This window comes from Hydra viridissima, unplaced genomic scaffold, assembly GCF_058129835.1.
Source record: "Hydra viridissima isolate aposymbiotic clone 2 unplaced genomic scaffold, HvirCarnegie_v1 scaffold_13, whole genome shotgun sequence".
NCBI lineage: Eukaryota > Metazoa > Cnidaria > Hydrozoa > Anthoathecata > Hydridae > Hydra > Hydra viridissima.
Genome location: NW_028324312.1, coordinates 8,510,458 through 8,527,729, shown reverse-complemented (window position 1 = coordinate 8,527,729; position 17,272 = coordinate 8,510,458). Strand labels below are relative to the sequence as shown.

At 28.2% G+C, this 17,272-nt stretch overlaps 1 long non-coding RNA gene and 1 pseudogene across 2 annotated transcripts; both read right to left on the bottom strand.

The window, feature by feature from the left end:
• Window positions 1-914: 914 nt before the first annotated feature.
• Window positions 915-3,486, bottom strand: LOC145202477 (uncharacterized; annotated as a pseudogene). The gene is made up of 2 exons (XR_016446442.1): window positions 2,534-3,486; window positions 915-2,453 (listed from the first exon to the last, which is right to left on the bottom strand). The product of XR_016446442.1 is annotated as an uncharacterized LOC145202477 (transcript).
• Window positions 3,487-11,212: 7,726 nt separating this feature from the next.
• LOC149880317 (uncharacterized) lies at window positions 11,213-15,032 on the bottom strand. The gene is made up of 2 exons (XR_016446105.1): window positions 14,475-15,032; window positions 11,213-14,178 (listed from the first exon to the last, which is right to left on the bottom strand). It is a non-coding gene; the product is annotated as an uncharacterized LOC149880317 (long non-coding RNA).
• Window positions 15,033-17,272: the final 2,240 nt, after the last annotated feature.

Genomic DNA, 17,272 nt, shown 5'->3' with positions numbered 1-17,272 from the left:
TTTAAAATGGCAGCATCATTATCCCTTCCATAAGCCCCAATGCCAACCATTGTAAAACAATATTTAGCATCACAAATGGCCAATAAAATCATGCTGTAAAATCCTTTGTAATTGTAAAAAGAAGAACCCGATTTTGCTGGAGCCTCAATGCGTACATGCTTTCCATCTATAACTCCTACACATTGTGGAAAATTCCAATTCTGATTAAAATCTTTAATGATGTTTTGCCATTCTTTTATGTCATTTGGGGTTCTTAGAAATATTTTTTTAAGAACTTCCCATATAGCACAACAAGTTTCTTCGATTATATTACAAACTGTAGCTCTGCCAACTCGAAAATAAAAGGACTGAGTTTGTTGTGATTCTCCTGTAGCCAGGTATCGAATTGTAATAATTAATCTTTGCGATGGACATATAGACTAGGGTGTGTCGATTTTGGATTTTTTTTTTTTTTATTGGGGTGTTACTAAAAGTTGCAGAATTTCATGGAGAATCCATATCTGGTTTTAAAACTTGAGTTAAAAAATAATTTGCTTAGGTGATTAGCCTTTTTATATTTCAATAAAATTTTGACCTGGTTTCTCAAGAAAACCCGGTTTTTATTTAAATATTAGTGAGCTTTTTTTAAATTTATTATATGTATATTTGGGATATAAATGTTGATTAAAAATAATTTTGATGTGAATATATTTTCCTTAAGAATTTGTAAAAAATTCAAAATTAGATGTTTACTTTGAATTTAAATTTTTATATACATGTTTATTTAAAAAAATATTTTTCAGCGATTTTTCAAATACTGTTTGCCTCAATAATTTTATTGGTATTGATGTTAGAAAAATAACAAGAGAATTTTTTTTCTTTTTAAAGTAAATAAAGTTTTAAATATCAAAATGCTATAAATTTACTACAAAAATATTTCTGTCAAACTTTCAAGATCTTGTTTACTATTATTTTTAGACATAAACTTTCTATTTGCCTCTTGAGTTCGTACAAATCCATCTCTCTTTTCATGAGTAAACACTCTACTTGAAGCTTCTGTAACTTGCTTCACACAACGTTCGATAGATTGCCCATGACATGGCCAATTCGGCACCTGCATAGGTTTTGATAAAAACTCATTGACTTCAGAAGTTGTTAGAGAGGTAGTTAGGACTGGTTCATAAACTGGTGACTCCCATGATATCAGGTCTACCAATTTTTCAGCATTAAAGTTCAGAATAGGAGTCTTTCTTGGTCTGGGAGATGAATCACCTTTTTGAAGATCCTCATTTCCAGTACCTCTAATATCTTTTATCCTCTTAACAGCTTCACTTCTATCCTCTTCAGTACTAGAACACAACAATGTTTGAATTATACACTCACTGAAACAAAACCAAGCTGATCTTTGAATAGAGGGCAATACTATTTTAACAACATTTTCTTTTTGGAATTTGAGTTGTTGCAACTGGTAAAGTACATGTTTAGGACCTTCAATCCAAGAATGTTCAACTTTGATCTTAAACCAACTAGGAAAATAAACACCCGCAATGAACTCAGTGATAGATCTTAAATTTTCTAAATCTTTACCTTGAATGCCATGTTTAGAGATCCATACTCTACATATTCTGTTAGCAGTAGTTAACCATCTTGAATGTGAAACAGGCCCAATTTGTAGTAAATGAAGTTTTGGTGGTAAAATACCACTTCTAATGGCACAGACAATTTTATAACCATAAAATTGATCTGCAGATAAGTCATTTATTATTTTATCATCCAGAGAAATAAGTGGATTACCAATTTTAATAGTTTCAAATGATGGATTTATATCAAGATCTGCAGCCAGATCAAGCATGGACCCAATAACACCAGAAAATTTATTGTTAGATTTCGTTTCACCATCTAAGTTGGTTATAAGATGCCTCAGTGGCAACTCATTTGTATGGAGTTGACATATAAGCCAAACAAGTTTTTTCCCTAATTTTATTTCTATATGTTTGATGACTCCACCCTCCCAACCAGTGTTAACATTTGTAGAGTCTCCACCAATAGCTTTCAAAGATTTGTCAATACCTCTCACAGTCAACCATTCAACAATATTATTTGCTATTATCTCTGCATGCTTTAGACTTTTTGTTGCTTTCTCAGGAGTAAAGTGAAATAAATACTTTCCTCCAGGTTCCATACAAACAGAGTAATGCTCTTCTTTCACAGTTACTGGAAATTTTGCATTTGAACCATCAAGTTCAGTCATTTGTTTGGTTTGATCAATTCTCCCATCAAAAAATATGCACTTCACTTCTCCATTTTTTGCTATATTGTCAAACTCTTTATTAAACTCAGAAGCAATTTTTTCTTGCGCTCTAAAAACTTTACAATGGTCAATAAATAAATTTTTATCATCAGATGTTATTAATCCTACATCAATAAGTGTTGCTGTGGCGATTGCAGCTGTAGCACGTGCAGACACCCCATATCTATGTGAGGAGAAGTTATATATAAATATATATAGTATAAACACATAGTTAATAAAAAAAATTACTTCAAAAATTTAAACCTTATGCTATTCATAGCTATGTGTGTAATATCTAAGGTATTGTAATACTTTTTATTTCCTTCTAATGGCTTCACTAGCTCTAGAGGTAATTCTACATTAGTAATCTCATTACTTTCATCAATTAATATTGTTTCATTACTGAAACCACTTTCATTTTGATAGTTTATCTCACTCAAGTTTTTTTTTTTTTTATTACCATATCATTGTTGTCTTTATTTTTAAAACATTTCTCTTGATCTTTTCTAAGTAATCTTTTATAGTGTTTCCTGGTTTCAATCCTATCACATAATCCAATTTGAAGCCTGCTAACAGTTCCAACTTTAACTCTTTGAAAATATATAAACTTAACCTCATTAGATGGTATTTTGTACTCTTTGATACATTTGCATTTATAATGAACTTCTTTATCACAATCATCAGAACAAATCAAAGCATCACATTTTACAATCGGACATTTACATACTAATATATCAAAAAGTTTATCAAGTTTTGTCTCAAATTTTAATATTTGTTTGGCTCCTTTTTTTCTTGGACAAGCAATTGCTGAAGCCTTGTTCCACAATGTCACTATTTTATCACAAATCGTTTTGTCAGTAATTAATTTAGGTGATGTAAATTCCAAATTTGCACATGACCACTGATGTAATAAAGCTGGTAGTATATCTTTGGCCATCTCTTTTACAGGATAATTTCTTTTTTGTATGTCATCGCAGTCCTCTCTCAATAAAATTCCATATCTTATAACGTCTCTATTAGTAGGTAACTCTGAAACTAAAAACTGTTTTCCTGTACCAAATGCAACACTAACTTGTGTACAAGTATTTAATCTGGTTTTGGTTGGCATCATACCTCTAAGTTATAAACTACTTACAACAAATTTATATTGGTAAGAAATGAAAAAAGATTTTTAGAATATATTACAAGAACGAAAGCAATTGTGTAAAAGTTCTTAAATTAATACTTAACAATATACATTTAATAGTTATGTAGTTAAGTAATTTACTGACCAACATTAAGATAAAAAAAATTTTTTTTTTTAATTTTTGTAAACTTTTTTTAAAAATAAAAAATTATTTTGCATAAGTATTACACGAAATAAATTTAAAATTTGACTTATATTAAGTTAAAAAATTTTTTTACAACCCAAATATAACTTTGTCACATCGTTTGTAAGTCTGTTTTATTTTTCCGGACAATATTATCCGGTAACCTCTTCATTCCGTTTCAAAGAAAATGAAAACCGTTTATACTTCCAAAAAAAAGCAAATCACCTAAGCAAATATTTTTCTGATTTAAAAAATGAAATTAGATTTGAATTCTCCTTAAAATTTCACAACTTTTACTTATACCCCAAATTTTACTTATCTTTTTTTTAAAAAAAAGTCTGAAATCGACACACCCTAATATAGACTCTCTACTGGGACAATACTTTTTCGTTAATGAAGATCCAATTAATAACAAAGGGTGTTCAAGTCTGTCAGGAGACATTCTTAAGTATCGATAAAAAAATTCCCTATCAAATAGCATCATTTCTTGCACCAAAGAACTAAACGCACCTTGCTTAACGCGATTTTTAAATAGTTCTCTGACCCAAAACATTTGCTTTCTTTTCTTTACGCTTTTTTGGCGTCTTAAAATTAAAAGTGTAACAAAAAGTCGATAATTTAGAGTGATGTTTTTTTTTATGACGGCCATTTTTTGTTTGTTTACACTGTTTTTTTTGAAAGATTTTTGCGCTAATTCAATCTAATGGAAATATTGCGTTGCACAACAATTTAACGCACAACAAACCAAACGAACGTTGCACGATTTTTGTACAACATTTCTACAACTATTGGAAACCAAGCTTTAAGTTAACGGATTAAAGTTTTAACGGATTGAAGTCCGTTGATATTTTTCCGATAAAACAATTCTTTTAAATAAAGGAGTAATTACGTTAGTGCATTAAATTATCCGCTGTTTTTTTTCAATTAAAATACGCTATTGTAGGGAATAATCAGTTAAAATCACTCTATTATAATTAAAGAGGAATTAAGCCACATAGTATTGTAATTTGATAAAATAATCCTTATATTTTTTGATATATGAATTATTTCATTATGACATTCTTAATACACATTGGTTCTTACCATTATAAATGAAATAATTACCACCCATCTGATACAAGCAGTAATAATTATACAAACTGACATGGTTGGGAGAAATATAGTGGTCAATTTGTTATCAACCTTCAAAAACTCTTTAACTGGACATTGAAATCTAATCAAATATTTGTAATAATGTAATTCAGTACACAAACTTTTAATTACAATCAAAATAGTTTTAAATTATATATCTAATAGTCATTACATTCAAGGTTATAAAATATCTGTATAAAACACACACACCCTTATACATAATAGATGTTTAAACTAAACCAATTGCTAACATACTGGGTTTTAGGTTTTAATGCTGCTGTTTTTAGTACATATTTCACGCTTCAATTACAGCAACGTATTGTCCATTCCTTAAAGGTAAATATAAAATACAATAAAGAAAATATGGAACCTAAATGATATAAATAGTATTAAATGAAAATAAAACTTTACTAATGACCCTTTAAGAAATATTGTTATTGCTAATTCTTTATTTATAAATTGATAATAGAAATTTTTTTATTTTATTAATTTCTGATACCATTTTCTAAAGATAAAGTTCAATGCAACAACTAAATAATATCTTTAATAAAAATGAGTAACAAAAGATAATCTTATCTGATAACTGAAAGGTTTTATAATTTCCACATACTTCAAAACCTGTCAGGAACAAAATAAAAAAAGGTCTCTAACTTAAATTATGATAAATCAAAACAAGAATAAATAAGCACACCAAAAGAAACAAAAATAACAATATCAGAATTTCAATTAGATACCTCATGCCTCATGTCTAAAGTAGTAAATTCGAAACGAATATAAACAAGGCATGCATAAACTTAGTTGTACCTAACCTAAATAAATATCCCCATCAAAAGAAATGTAAATCAAAATCTAAAATTTTTAATTTTACAACTAATTTAAACTTACAGTGAGATATTGCATGCCATGTGTCTAAAAAAGCAAACTATAAGAATATAAACAAGCCATATAAAGATAGTTGTGTAACTAACCATTTAGTTTATACTAAAACTGCGTAACTATAAAAAAAACTGGCAAATTAAACTTATTGCAATAAACCTTTTATCTACAATGTAAATGTGATTTAAAGATCCTGTAAACAAAAAATATTGTTAACAACTCATTTTTTACAATATTTGTCTGATGTAACTGACAAATTTACTTTTAAAAAAGTACAATAACAAGGAAAAGATGGCTGTAATACTTGAACATGATTAAACCATTGAAAGCTGATGTCCATGTTAGTCCTTAACTTGCTTAAACAACATACTAAAGCTAAAAACATATAAGATTATAATACATATATTAAAAATGATAACACATCTATATATATTTTTTATCATTATATGATTATACAAAAAAAAACTCAAAACTTTATTATTTTTTATAAAAAGTACTTCAGTATGCTGACAAATAAGTATAACAAATAAGATTTAAAAAATAATTTTTCAAAAGAATATCTTGGCGCTACTGCAGTTTCTCCCCCCCCCCCCCCCCTCCCCCCCCTTTTATTTTTTTTAATAATTGATTCTGATAGAGAATTTTATGCTGATTCAGAAAAATATAAAAACATAGACCTAAAAATTATCGAAAAGTGCTCTAATTCGAAGTCAAAGTTGTAAAAAATCCCACTAAAAACCCTAATATTCGCCATTTTTTTTCAAAACGCTTTCATTTTTAACGAAAACTAATTACCGTTACATTGCGCAATAAATAAACCTGGTTTCCATCAGCCTTTGGATTATTGTTTTAAAGTATTATAACGAAAGTGTTACAACGAAATGAAATTAATGGAAGATTTCAAATAAAGGTTGAACGTAGAATTTGAGCATGCAGACAAACTGATGAATAATTATCATTGTATCGTACGCTGGTTTTTTTATTAAAAAAAATGGTTTGAAGGTTACTATTTCTAAATTTTACATGTGATAAAAAAACAATGAACTAAGTTTCAATAGTTCTTCTTTTAGGAAACAAAACTGTTAAATTCTTTTTTAAAATTTTTAACAAAAGTACATTACTTGCATTATTTTTTATTTTCTAATAAATCAAAAAACGGCTATTTTCATTGCCACAAAAAATTGCGCTAGATAAACATACTTTAACGACAATTTTTTAACGTAAAAACCATGCTATTAGATAAACATACTTTTACGTAGGGTTCGTTATCGAAATTGCAAATTTCGAAAATTTTTGATTAAAACGGTACCGAAATACTACTCTTTTTTCGAAATCTATAAAAACTTATGAAAATAATCAAACTAGCCAAAATAATTTCGGAAATGAAAAAGGAAATTCGAAATGTGAAATTAATTTCGAAATAAAAAATTGCACTTCGAAAACTGAAATTAATATCGAAAGAAAAAACAGAATTGCGAAAAGTGAAATTAACTTCGAAAAAAAAAAATGTATTTTGAAAAGCAAAATTAATTTCGAAGGAAAAAACAGAATTTCGAAAAGTGAAATTAATTACAAGAAGAAAAAAAAAGAATTTTGGAAAGTTAAATTTATTCCAAAAAGTAATTTTAATACCTTATATTTTATTTGCATAATAATATTAAAATAACCGGGTGCCAAAGTAATTTACCACGGGGTGTTTCGGTAAGTAGACCTTTTATTATATATATATATATATATATATATATATATATATATATATATATATATATATATATATATATATATATATATATATATATATATATATATATATATATATATATATATATATATATATATATATATATATACATATATATGTATATATGGCAAAAAAGGATATGTAATGATGAAAAATATAATCTACAGAGGAAGCACTTCATAATTTCTTTATGAAACCTTTTTTAAAAGAAATTTTCTTTTAACGGATTTTATTATTTAATCCGTTGAATTAATGGAATTATGAAGACTCCGTAAATTGTGAACTTTACTTTGTTAATTTTGTTGTTTTTGGACACGAATTACTGTTAATTTAACGGAGACACGAAATCCGTTACTTTTTCTAACGGATTGTTTTTAGAGTGTGGTTTTACAGACCAGCTTTTCTAAACTCAGCTCTTTTGAAAGTTTTTCCAAATATTCCTAATGCATATTTCTTTAAGTATTGTATTTATGCTATTATGATTTCATACAAATGTATTAATAAATTTATTATCATTGCTAACATAGTTAACAGTATTCCTATTAAAAAAATAATATTAAATACTAATTTTCTGTCAAGTGCAGAAAGTGAGCCAAGGCGCTTCTGCTTTTGCAGCGTAAGGACCTCTTGTCTTTATAAAGTTTCGTTTTTTATTCGGCTTGTGCATGGATTATATCACACATATTTCCACTTTTTTTAGCATATGTCTTGGTAAATTTTGTTTGTTTTTCCATATGATCAAGCGTTTGTTCTCCTAATAAAGATCTATTTTTGTTGCAATATGTTAACCGTCAGCCTGATGGTAATTAAGCACTAGTTAACTGTTCACACCGGAACCCAGTCAACCTGACGAATATACTAAGTTTGTTTACATGAAAGCAGTTGAAACTGTCAGTGGTAGTATTACTGATCACTGTTCAATAGATCTACAAAAGTAAATAGCGAAATTGGTGCCACAGTTTGTACCAGTGTCTTTATATTTTTTGAATGATAAGAGTGTACAATGTGCAAGTTACATGTTAGGTTGTGACATCAAAGTAGTATAAATAAGAAAATGCAAGTGTAAACAGACAATAAGAACTGCTTGATAAACATTGTAATATGTAAACTATTTGAATAACATGTGAAACTTACTTTAAGAGTAAAACTCAGACTGAACTTTTGATTAAACTTAATGAAATTCAAATAAAACACTTTTTACGTAAGTGTTTGAAACGTCTGTTAAACTGCTGTATGCAATTTAAAACAAAATACTGTCAAAGAATATTTATTGCAACTGGGTTTTTTAGGCCATTAATAACAAATAAGTAAACTATCAAATGCATTTAAATTCAAACCATTCTTAGACATTAATATCAAAAGTTATTTATAGAACTATTTTGGTCCACTGTATTAAATCAAATCCATGTAGAGTAATTGCTTTAAAGAATGTCCCTCATTCACAGCAGTAATCGTAATTCAATTACAATTGTAATTGATCGAAGTCTGCTAGATAATATTTTTAACCATCAACATCATTATGGTTAATGGACCAAAAAAATGAGTATTACTAACTCTATATATTCTTTGGATTCACACCATAACTTTTGGGACACGTGGTAAAGACAGGAGAGATGTTTTACATCTACATCACAAATGTGAAAGTAAGAATGTTCCAACATTTAAAAGCATTCGCCATTAAAACTCTGTAACTTTGTGTGATGAAGCCAATTTTTCCCTACATTAAAAGCTTACAGCATAGTCATTCAGGATATGATAGTTACGTTCGACAAATTTGATAAGTGACTGTTTTACATACTTTTATACAGGAAGTAGCAAAAATACATATATCTTTGCATAACTTTCTTTCATGAATTTCACATATCTGTTGCGAGAACACTCTTCTTTTCAATTTTTCATTTCCGCGCTGATTTGCCGATGTTACACTTAAAAGCATAAAAGTTAAAACGATTAATTTTACTTTGAACATTTCTCGATGTTTTTGACTCTTCGCAACAAACTTTCGATGTTTAAACGAAATTCTGCTTTAGATCCACTTTATTTGTCAAAAACCACTTTATTATTTGATCTAAGCTTAATGCTGTTTATTTTAACTTTCGTTTTTAAACATATTTAGTTAAAAGACGGTAAAAAACATCAAAATTTTTATGCTAAATTCGAAAAAGGTAATCATTGGAATTGAAATTCATTTTCCCACAAAACAGTGTTAAAACTTATTTTACCTAAATTCGGTTACTTCATAGCACTTTTTTGCATATTTTTAGTCGTGACTTTTTTTACGGTTTATAACATATAAAGATTGCTATTGCATGAAACTTTAAGTAATATAAAGTAAACTTGACTAATTGTTTTATTTGTACAACAATAATAATAATGATAATAATAGTAATAATAATAACTAGCAAAAAGCAACCCGTAATACGGGTTATGGTCGGTCTGTTACTTAATTTAAAGGGGCTGTATTCCACAATTTAAAGCTGCGAAACCTAGACTAATGCCCTTTCAGAAAAACGCCTTCAAATTGAAAATATTAATATTAAACCGTCTGTTAATTAAAATAAAAATTATGCAGAGGGAAAATAATTTACTAATTATTCAAAATTATTTGAGTAATTTACAACTGACATAGGTCATATCAGTGTAAGGCAGCACCATTTTCCTCGACTTTACTAAGTTCAAAACAATACGTTTTTAGTTACTAACACGAAATAATAACACTTCATCATGCTTTAAATTGACGAAAAAGTGAGGCTAAATTCTTGTAATAATAATAATAATAATATAATAATAATAATATAATAATAATAATAATAATAATAATGATAATAATAACTAGCAAAAAGCAACCCGTAGTACGGGTAATGGTCGGTCTGTTACATTTAATTTATAGTGGCTGTTTTCCACAATTTAAAGTTGCGAAACCTTAATTATACCCTTTTAGAAAAACGCCTTCAAATTTAAAAAATTAAACCATCTGTAAAATTATTTACCAATTATTTAACATTATTTGAGTAATTTACAACTCACATAGGTCATATCAGTGTAAGGCAGAACCATTTTCCTCGACATCACTAAGTTCAAAACAATATGTTTTTAGTTACTAACACAAAATAATAACACTTCATCATGCTTTAAATTGACGAAAAAGTGAGGCTAAATTCTTGTTACGTTTTTTACATGAACTTTATTTAATAAGATTAATAAAAAGCAAACACAAGTTATGCATCAGTTATTAGTTTTTTGGTATCCGCTTGATACATGTTTCTTTAAAAAAGATTGTCTTTAAAACTCTAAATGCATACAACTAAATAAATTTATTAAAAATAGCTGACCATTTGACCATTACTATATATCGTACTAATCTTGACCATTTTTATATATGCCCTCTTTGTTTCAATAGTTTTTAGTAAACGGTGATTTGCTACCATTTACTTAAAACGGTTATTTGCTACCATTTACTAAAAATTCCTTTTGTTACTCGAAATTTAATTCTCTTAAATATTTTGACACAAATAAAGGACCTCCCTTCCCCGTCTTTGTCTTAATGGTGGTCAGGAGAATAGACTTAGTTTTATTAAGAGTAGTCAAGTTTTTGATGAAGACCTTTTACCAGAATAATAAAATGTAAAACAATGATTTATATGTAAACAAATTCTTCTTTTCAATATATATAAGAATTTAACATATATAAGAATTTTCTGTTTCCTCAAAAGTGTTGCAAATGCAAACTAAGCTAGTTAACTAGTTAAACACCTTATTAAATTTAAGCAACTTGATATTTGACAAATGCGCAAAACTAAAATATTCATCCCCCATTTAAAAAGATACCCTAAGTTACGTACAACAAAATATTAGGCATATAATAGAGAAAATTTTTAAAAAAACTGAACTAATTGCATATATTTATACCATTTTAACTGGCAAAAATTTACAATAAAAGGTAATCAGGTTATTCTTTATAAATCGTATAAATGTGTCAATCATAAACCTTAAAGAAAAAAAAAAAAAAAGGAATTATGATACCATAATTACAACAATAACAACAACAACAACAAAAAACACCACATAAAAACTGAAAATTGATTTACCTATTTTTACTTACCTACTTTGACATGGCAGTTAATATAAACATTCATCAAAAATGTAACTATAAAATCTGTTTTGAAGTACAAAAGGATTACAATACTAACAAACAAACAAACAAAATCAAATTAAGATATAAATTGCATTTTTAGCATAATGTTGTCTTGGCTTTTAGTAAATAAATAAAAGCAGTAAGTTCCAATAATGAAACTACCTATTATTCATTTTTAACAATAGTCACCAACGTGAAGGTAAGCCAGGCAGTCTATCAACACAAAACATCACAACAATAACACATAAAAATAGAATATTTACACCCTTGATCCTAAAATCCAGCAAAAATAACAAACCAAGTTAAAAAATGAAAGGCAAAATTAGAAAATCAATTTAGCGTTAACTATATTTATCTTTTTACTAAACATGTAAATACATAAAAGTATATTTGTTTCTATATTCAATATTAGTTATTTAATTACTTCTAATTTAAGACATTAAAACACCCTAGATTTAAAGATCAAGGTTACATTCTCTCTCATACACATAACGCTAAACATTAACAGACATTATTATGTGTTTCCAGAATAATTAAAAAAAGGCTAGACAACACAACCTAGCTCTAAAGCAGTAACAACACCTGGCACTAAATGCTGCCAAGTCACACCTCTGCTATAAGTACACCGCTTGTCTGGCAAGGTTATCAATCTTGCTCAACATAATGCCAAGTCACACCACTTTGAAAACATGGAAACAACATAATTTAAACATATATACAACTATAAACAAATACGGTTTTATATAACACATATAAACACATTTTATAACAATATTAAATGACAGATATATTTATCAAAAACTGTAAAAAAAAATTAAAATAATAAATAAAGTTATACATACAAAATGTGCTCAAAACCTATAAACAGTAAATTTTCGAAATGAAAATCTGAAGACTATAAATTAAGAACATTAGAAAATATAACATTATTTGTGTAACACTTTTCACCTACCATACCTTGAATGAGATGAACTTTGAAAAACAAACTACTAAATGCTCTAGTTCTTGAACATGCAACATATAGTTGACCATGAGAAAAACACAGTTTTTTGAGATATTCCCCAACTCTATTAAATATTTGACCTTGACTATTATTAATTGTCATTGAATAAGCCAATCTGACAAGAAACTGACGACATTTAAGAACAAAAGGTAAATTAGAATCTGATGGAGCCAACTGAATTTGAGGAACAAAAACCTGTTTACCACCAGAAACACCTGTCAAAACCTTGGCATCAATATAATATTATGAAGAGCACAAACATTCCTTCAAGTACAATTGCATAACCCAGCTTTGAGATCTAAATTTCTAAGTAGAATTATTACACAACCAATTTTCAATTTTAAACAAAGAGGTGACATACCTGAAGGAGTTAAGCTGGTCAAAAACTCTACAGGAAAGTTATTTCTTTTATTAAGGTCATCAGTATCAATTTGATCAGCACATAAATAAGTTTTGACATAACCCAGCAAACATTCAAGCAGTTCTTCATTGATTGATAATGAATCAACATTAGTTGGATAAAATCATGCGTTTAGAATAATCATTTTGATCAGCATCTCCAAAAATCTTTTCAACAATCGGTTCATTTTCTCTAATAATGCACTGCTTTGGTATTTCAATGCATCCTTTAAAAAGACCCTCCTTATTGACTGGTATTGTTCCATTCCCAAGTTTTAGCAGCCATTGGAAAAACTCACCTTCCTCATCTTGTACTCTCATATTTTCAGTTAATGCAAACTTCTGTGTTCTGCACAGATTGCCAATGCAAAGAACATTTTATACACAATTCTACTATTTCAGCTGGTTGTCTTCTTTTCACAACAGGCAGAATTTGCCTAAAGTCACCGCCAAAAAGAATGATTTTTCCCCTGAACGGAAAGTTATTATAGCAGATATCTTTTAACAACCTATCAATTGCATTTAAGGCATGTTTAGGTATTATGGATGTTTCATCAAGCAAAAACAAACTAACTTGTTTTAAAAAATGCCCATGTAAAGAGTTAGGAGTTACATTACATGTGCTATTATCCAATATTGTAACAGGAAGTTTGAATAAGCCATGCAATGTAGATCCATTTGTAAGAAGAGTTGCTGCTATGCCAGTCCATGCAGCTGTAGCAGATTTAAAGCCCCTACTTATGGTTTCAGCAATCAAATAATTATAAGTAAAGGTTTATCCACTACCAGCTGGTCCATCCATAAAAAACAATCTATAATGTTGATTTTCTACACTTTCTTGCTCATTCAATGCAGCAAGGATAGCATTACATACATTTAATTAATTGACATTAAGCAACAGTCTCATTCGATTGGCTTATTTTTATACTTTATATACATATTTAAACACATTTTTATAACAATTATATAACACATATTAACACATACACGAACAATAAAAAAACACTTTACATTATTACAAATACACAATGATAAAACAACTATAAAGCACTTGTTACCACATACACATACATATCAAAAAAGCATATATGCAAACAATAATTGTGTGCAAACAAAAAATTTAAAAATGATGCAAGAAAATTTAAAAAGATTCAAATTAAACAAAATATATATTTATAAACAATACTCTTTACCTTCTTTTTTTTTTCATAAGAACTGTAATCCTCATAACAAAATTTAACCTTTACATGCAATAACGTATGACATGCCATGTCAGTGTTGGCAAAAAATTTTAATTTTTTTTTTCTAAATTTTCTAAAAAAGAACAAAAATAGTTAATAGCATCACAGAAATTTCAAAGTAGTAATAACCATTTTATGGATATAGCATTAGTATAATTTTAAATAATATCCATACCCCTAATTTTCTTCTAAAAAATAAGATAATAAAAATAAAACTGCTAAAAGAAAAACTAAAACAAACAAAATACAAATGATTTAAAAAATGAAAATCCTTTCTACTTTAAATCCTTTCTACTTAATCTAATAAAAATTTAAATCCTTTCTACTTTATCTTATAAAAATGTATATATAACTATTTCATATACTTACTTCAATTATATAGGTCCCCAAACATTGAATTTAATTGCTCAACAGTTTCTTTTATTGAGGTTTTAAGTATTTCGGTTTACTTCGGTTTAAGAAAGTTGTCTCTTCAATTACTCTTTCTTTATTATTAAAGATTTAATATTACCTGAGAATTGTCGTAAATTCTCTTATAAATTTAAAATTTACAAAAAGGAATCATGTCGCAAGAGTAAAACGCTCTATAGCTAATTTTCCTGTCCGATTACACATAAGAAACGAAGCAATTGAGCTTGTACTAGAAAGTCTCTTATTTCAAGAGTACTTTTTTTCAACTCTAATGCTAAAAAGTACTAAAAGTTGTATAACTATGGAAAGTGAGAAAAAGTGTATAAAATGAACTTTGAAAAGATGTTATCAAGTTTTATTGTCAGATAAAATAGTTTGGATCCCATCACTGTCATGTAATCCTAAGGTTTGTCCCTGAACAGAGCACAAATAAGGAAATGTTCCTCGAATGTTAATAAAATAAGTTTCTTATCGAAAAGTTTTTAAGAACTAATAGTTTCTTAAGATTTTGGGGGCTTAAAGTACTACTTTTTTATAAAACAAGTTTCTTATTAAAAGAAAAAAAAAAGAAAATATGTATACTCGAAGGAACTTAGCCGTTTATATTAAACCAAAAAAAAAATTTTTTCTTATAAAAACCGGGCTGGCATTTTTTGCTTTTGAAAATAAAACCAACCGTAAAGTTAATTTATTCAAGATGGCGAATATTAGAGATTTGTCGTATATTTTTGTACTTTCAACTTCAGATTAGAGCCCTTTCCATTGATTTTGAGACCCATGTTTTTATACGATTCTTAATCAGCATAAAATTCTCTATCAGAATCAATCATAAAATTAGGGGGTGGGGGTGGGGTGGGTGGGTGGGTGGGAGAAAGTCGAGCAGCAGCGCCTACTTTCTGGTTTACTTTCTTCCAATTTTAATGTTTTTTTTTTTTAGGATGTGTAATGGTCGAATTGAACGTAACGTTTGAACGTAACGAAACTGATGAAATGCTAGTTGAACTCTCACTCATATTTCTGGTAACCTCCTCAAAAGGTTTAAGAATAGATACCTATTTATTGATATGCAGCCATTCTTCAAGAATTATTTGTGGAATCTTGTGTTTACTAGCATACAGACACAATGAATCTTTTATTTGAATCTTCTTTTTGGCATGTAGAAAGTGCTGTTCCACCTGTAAATGAGAGTAAAACAATAAATCAAAGCCGTTAATTATGAAAGATTAAAAAGGTATTTAGGTTAAATGCAAGTTTCTTATCCGCGTATTACACTCTTGCACTACCCCTAATGCCTTTCGGTTAAGTTGCTTCTTTTGAATTTTTTACAGTTCCATTTGAGCATTTTGAGAATGATTAAAATGCGTAGAAATTTTTTTTTATTTCTATATTGTTTTTTTTTTTTTTTTTTTTTTATTTCTTTATTAGAATCTAACATAGTTCTTACACAAAGTTGTAATTGATGTAAGGCACAATTGACGTCAGGAATATTAACTAGCCTAGTTGTACGTTTCATATCTGATCCACAGTCGCGAATGAAAAAGTGAGTTTTCTCGGGGGTTATATGTCATTCTAACAGCATCTCATTAATACTTTCATGAATTACATTTCCCGTGTGTCGGCCATTGAATGGGTTGCACTTTAAAACAAGTTTAATTCTTTCAAAGTTTTCAGTGTTGTTACGCGCCGTCATACTTAATAAGGAAAAATTGGAACTAGGTTCAATCCAAATATCGGTAGTAAACGGGATTTTAGTCAAGTTTTTCATTAAATCATCTTACTTGCCAATTTAGGATACAATTCAACACAAGTAAATGAAGTAAAAAAACGTCGTGTTCTTAACTGAAAGTTCGACACAATAAATTGTAAAATTGTCTAAATCCAATACCTCCAACAAAATTGAAAGGTAGGTCCAGCAGAGCAATCATTTGAGAAATCAAATTATCTGTTACGTTTGAATTAAGATTAGAAGAAGCCCATTTTTAATTCCTCGTCAAAGAGTCTTTGAAAGTGATTTGCTTTTTTGCCTCTTGAAAAAGAGTTGAAGTTGAAGGCTGCTCTTTTTTTTCTGTTTCTAGCTTAATAAATTCTTCGTATTCACTTACATGAAAAGACTTTAAATGATATTTTAAGGACGTAATTAAATGATATTTTAAGGACGTAGTTGTACCTTCTTTTCTTGAATACGTTTTCCCAGAAACTTTGCAGTTTGCCATTTTAGCATCAGCATCATTGAAGTATTTCCATATATCACTTGTTTTTGGTTTCATCGTTTAGTCTTTAAATAAATTTATCACATCAATAATGCTAAATACTGCACTCGTGCACAACTAACATTTTTCATTCACAAGTAAAGCAACTTTAAATAAATGCTTTGTTTTAATTTCTTTTAATACTAAAATATAATAGCCTTGAATTACAACAAACAAAATCGATAGAACGCCCTGCGTTCTAAATTTGAATCTTCGTTAAACTTCAGGTTTAAATTATCGGAGCCGAAGTTGGAGTCAGAGGTGAAAATCAATCGGAACTTCCGAATCTTCGGAGTCGGAGTCGAAGCTCCGTAACAAACCTTGTTCAGAGAATATATATTTTGATTATAAACTTTAAGATGTTTCTTTGATAGAATGTAAAATAACTTTGAAACCTAACTTAAAGAAATTTTTAATGCTTTTAATTCTAGTATTCTATATAAGTTACTATTATATTCGGCATGGTTTACTCTTGTGTTCGTTATAGTATACCATTATATTCGATAT